Source organism: Engraulis encrasicolus, unplaced genomic scaffold, assembly GCF_034702125.1.
Source record: "Engraulis encrasicolus isolate BLACKSEA-1 unplaced genomic scaffold, IST_EnEncr_1.0 scaffold_36_np1212, whole genome shotgun sequence".
In the NCBI taxonomy this organism is placed as follows: Eukaryota; Metazoa; Chordata; class Actinopteri; order Clupeiformes; family Engraulidae; genus Engraulis; species Engraulis encrasicolus.
The window spans coordinates 1,025,001-1,030,424 of NW_026945665.1; the positions used below are offsets into that span (position 1 = coordinate 1,025,001).

At 41.6% G+C, this 5,424-nt stretch overlaps 1 protein-coding gene across 1 annotated transcript in view; it reads left to right on the forward strand.

Annotated features, from left to right (window-relative positions):
* Positions 1–5,424, forward strand: part of LOC134443788 (NACHT, LRR and PYD domains-containing protein 3-like) — a 104,239-nt gene that overhangs the window by 78,049 nt on the left and 20,766 nt on the right. The gene's annotated exons all lie outside the window — the stretch shown is intronic.

Below are 5,424 nucleotides of genomic sequence, written 5' to 3' on the forward strand. Positions count from 1 at the left end.
TAGGGTGCATTACATTTGGAAATACCCTACATTTTGTCGATCACTCACGGACCTTTCCAGTAGGCCTATCTGTAGGCTATAATACTTTGTGCGTTCCGACTCTGTAAGTAATTACGCCAACATTTAAGCCAGTTGCAGAATCATCTGCTCGAGTAGGCCTACCAAGTGCAGCTGTACTAGGCTACTAATAAAAAGATAGTGGTTGATTTTCTCAGCCATTCGGCATACAGGCAAGCATACAACCAAGTGCCAGACTGATGGACAGCTTCGTTTCTCTTTTTCATGCGGTTCGTCAGCAAATAAGCAGAGGTGTGCATTTCTAAGTCAGCTGGCCTCATAGACTGATAATGGACGTTTATAATACATAGGGCCTACATTAAATAAATACAGACTAGAAAATGTCCATAGATGTCATGCTGTCTGTGGATGTGTCGATCGACAGTTGGGGCGTCGCTTTAAACTGAAAGCAGACAGCTGCGCGCAGTGACCAACGGTAAACCCAGTGCATATGAGGTGCGATGAGACGGCGAATAGATTTTCTACTGGTGAATTTCACATGGGGACATACCATGTGCGATGTTTCCTTGACGCAGCTATTTTTCCCCTTGTTCACAACTTAATTAATACTACATGTCCATGACCTGGCAGGTTCGTGTCCATGCCATCCTTTTTTGTTTGTTTGTTTTTACCTCTGGTATAGCGTGACCTTTGCGAACATAACCATCCACATGCTGCAATTCGAGGGATTTTGTTTTTTGTAGGACTTCCCAAACTTAACTGCTCCACATTGCCCAACGTTCTCTATGCCTATCTTATAAACCCGCTTGCTCCACATGTGGTAAATAGGCTATCTCGTCTGCTTTCCGCACGCCGTCCACAAATATAAATATTCATTTTGGGCGTTTCACTGAATAGTCATTGTTAATTATGGGTGTGTCCACAGGTGCGCACATGTGCCGCAACTTCAGAGTCAGTTGGGATTTATAAAGGGAAATCGACGTGGAACGTGCGTGCGCCATGCTTTATAAATCTGAATATTTTCTTGCGCACGCACATCCTGAGATTCGTGCGTGCGCCATCTTTTGGCGCATTTCTTCCGCAAAGTTTTATAAATGAGGCCCCTTAAAGTTTGAATTGGTTGGGAAAGTAGCACTTGCTGATGGGATGGGAGAGGTGTTTAGCACTAGAACTACCACGGAGGGGTCAATTGACCTTTTTACCTAAAAGCCCCACAAGAGGGTCATTTGACCCTTTGGACCCCCTGCGGACACTCTTTTGTTGTGGAAATGTGGCTGTTAGCACCTCAGAGCTGTCACTTGAGACACAGTGTGTGTGTGTGTGTGTGTGTGTGTGTGTGTGTGTGTGTGTGTGTGTGAGTGTGTGTGTGTGTGTGTGTGTGTGTGTGTGTGTGTGTGTGTGTGTGTGTGTGTGTGTGTGTGTGTGTGTGTGTGTGTGTGTGTGTGTGTGTGTGTGTGTGGATCATTTCCAATGCCTGTTGAGTGCTGTATTTCTGCATCTTCGTTCCTTGGAGAGGAGCTTCTTTCACCACAAAATTCTTGAGGGAAGTGAAGCAGTAGTCCACATGCACTGGTATTTATCCATCTAACAATTGCCAGGTTGCATTCACATGAGTCGTTATGGTCACATGGCATGGGAGATTCACACGTTACAGTTTTTCTCGATTGGTTTGGGTAATTTCTCGAAACTGAGATGACATTCTCAAAACAACACGGACAAATCCCCAAACCAACTTGCAATTTCACAAAACAGAATGGCATTTTTCATTGCTTTCATCAGATATCAAATGCTTTGTACATGTCTCAAATGTTTAGTACATCTCTGCAGATGGATATGTACAAATACCCTTTAGTTGACACATTCAGCATAGATTTAGCACATTTTCCAAATAAATTGACCTTGCTTATCTAAACGAATTAGACAATTCTCAGTCTAATGGTTGCCCTCTCCAAAACACGTCAGCATTATTTCATTGTGTAAGTCATCATATGCAAAGTGGTCTACGCAGTTCCCAAAACAGTCAAGGACATCATATTTTAAGAATTTCATTACATAGTAAATGTTCAACAGGTCAGATGGTATTGTTAGTAGAAAATAATTTTACACCGTGTATACTACAGTTTCCTCTGATATTTGGCTAATTTCATGACATTTTTTCAAACGACATTCTGTTTTGAACAATTGCTGGTTACTTTGCATTTGTCCATGTTATTTTGTGAATGTTATCTCTGTTTTGAGAAATGAGCCAAACCCATGAGAAACCTGTGATATATGGGCATTACTTTCTTTATATGAATTTACAGTAAATAAAGTTACTGATAAATGTCCTTGGTAAATTATCTGTGTTGTCAAACTTCAATGGTTTCACTCACTTTTTCATTTTTATACATAGTCGAAATCTGTTAGCTGAACGTAGATAAAACACCTAACCATTTTGACTGGCAGTGCTTACACAATGGCAAAGGGACAATTTATTTTGGGGGTACTGATGATATATGTGGGGAAGAAATTTAGTTTTGACACATGGGTAAACTGTTTTTGGGGTGATATGAGCGAGTGATGAGGATCCATGTAGTTATGCTGAACCATCCAGTTTATTTTGACAGAAGGACTAAATGAATGCAAATGAGCCAAAGCAATTGAGAAGGATCTATGCCATTTTGATGGTACTGACTATTTATATGTGAGACGGTTTAGTGCTGATGCAAGAATGAGGTGTTTTGGGAGGTATATGACATTTTCCCAGTTATCTGAACTGTTGTGCAGAAGTGTAAGAATGCTTGGCCAAATGACCCAATGGTTATATGAATGTCATCTCAGTTTCAAGAAAAGAGCCAAACCAATCGAGAAAAACTGTAATTTAACCATTATCTGGTTGCAGTCATTTGATTCGTCATGATCACATGGGACATTCACACATTCATTGATGACTTATATGAAGAAAATGTGCTGACATGTTTTCAGGACAACCATTACACTGAGAATCAACCAATTGGGATAGATCAGCAAGGTACATTCAGTTGAAAATTCTACTTAATGTAAGCTGATTGTGTTAACTGTAGGATACTTGTACATAGCCATTTGCAAGGATGTACTAAATGATTGAGACATGTACAAAAGCATTTGAAATTTGATGAAAGCAATGATAAATGCCATTCTGTTGTGAGGAACTGCAAATTAGTTTTGGGATTTGTCCATGTTTTGAGAATGACATCTCATTTTCAAGAAATGAGCCAAACCAATGGAGAAAAACTGTAACACACTGTCCGCCAAACTGTGCTATCTGTCTTTGCTGCTGATATCTTCATGCAAGTTGCTATTTACCTGTGGTGATTTTGGAGGCTGACAGCCTTTGGGAAGAAGCTGTCTGACCCTGTTTGTCTTGGCTGTTAGCACTGTAAGGTGTGACCCCCTCACCCCTCACCCCACACACGGCCCCCAACAGCCTCATTACCATAACAAAATGAGTGATTAGTGTATTAGGTAAAAGCCGCGGGGTCAAATGACCCCTCTCTGGTACTTCTAGGTAGGCAGAAAAATCCTGGTAGTTCTAGTGTTAGAAGCGCGCACTGGGGCGGGGTCTTGGTGGGAGACTCGTGCACATTCTGAGTAGAAGCTGGAGCGGTTTAAACATTTGTGATGTTTTAATTTTTTAATCAAGATTTATTTTTTTAATGTAGTAGACCTAGGCTACTAAAGCAAATACAATTATTTAGCGGAAGATGAATAGGCGACTAACAATAAAAAAACGATATTCAGTGTATTATAATCAGGGTATTATAATAGCCTAATACACCAACCCTCACTCCCCCCCCCCCCCCCCCCCCCCCCCCCCCCCCCCCCCCCCCCCCCCCCCCCCCCCCCCCCCCCCCCCCCCCCAACGGACGGTTTGTTGTGAAAATGTCCCCCCCAGTTTTTAAAAGCTATCTGCGCCCATTAGTCCACGGGCCAGGTGAGATGTCGGTACCACTCAGAGGGGCAAAGGTTGCTTATATTTTTTGAAAAGATACATGTCTGAAGTCAACATTTTTGTATGATAACCCTTCTGGAAGTACAGCCAAGTTAGGGTTATCAGCCGTTAAAGTAACACCCCCCCCATCAAAAATAAAGGTTTTTAAGATGGGTGCCTGTCTGTCTACTGGCCCTTGTTTAAGACATATAGGGATGGTTAATTTTATTATATGTGGTATCGTTGCGAAGGGGAGACTCTGAGCTTTCATTTGACACCTTTCGAGAACATTTTGGTTAAGTATAGCCCTCCCTGCAGCTCTTCAAACATTTACTCAGACACATTTTTTTCCATTTTCGCCGATATCATCTCTTGTCTTTTCATACTGTGGCATCAGGGAGCATCAGAAAGACCTATTTTAAACTCTAAAATATTGTCTTGAGTATCAGGAATCTGAAAATGTATCCTTTCACTATGTTATCCCATGTTTAGGGGGTGATTTTCAGTCTTGTATGAGGCATGGTCTTTTTTTCAAAACACAGTTTTGCCATTTATCTCTAGGTGCATTTTGCAGTTGGTTGTCATAGCTTGTTATATACCATATGAAAGCTTGGAGTGGGTAGTATATTCAGATATTATCATATATTTGGTGTACCTGTTTGCAGAGCAATGTTAACTAGGCAAATCATTTTCCATAACCAGTATCAATGATATAGTTTCTCAGTGATTCCATTGTGTTATATGGTGTCTGAATCCTGACTACTTGTCCTAAAATGAATGTTGTTATGCACCCAGAGGTTATATACCAGAAATATATGTGATAATGTCCCCTTTGATATTAGTCTTGCAACTGAAATCATAGCAATTGTGTGAAAAACACAACATAAACTCATTCCTTAACTTGTCCCTTTTTAGTAGTCATGTGAAAGTGAAGTGTGAAAGCCCAACTAGTTAACTCCTACACCCCATTCACATTGTGACACAGCACTCCACAACACACTACACACTGTGCGCACGACACACAACAAAATTGCATTTATGCCTCACCCGTGCAAGGGGGCAGCCCCCAAAGGGCATCCGAAAGGGAGCAGTGCAGTGGGACGGTACCATAATTGGGGTGCCTCAGTCATGGAAGAGGATGGTGGAGAGCACTGGTTAATTAATCCCCCCACTAACCTGGCGGGTCCTGAGTGCAGTTGCCACACTTGCAGGAGGAGAGAAGTGCTGCACACTCTCAAATTAAATAAACAAGATTTTAATGTGACAACGTTGTCACATTAAAAACTTGTTTATTTAACTCGAGAGTTTGCGGCACTTCTCTCCTCCTGGAGGCCTTGGTCGCACCACATGTATCATGATTTACAGCAACATTTAAAAACGCTCCGCAAGAACACTTGAGGTGAAGATCATGAAGAGGTTTGCAAAGGAAGAGTGGGGTACAATGTCACCAAAAAAGG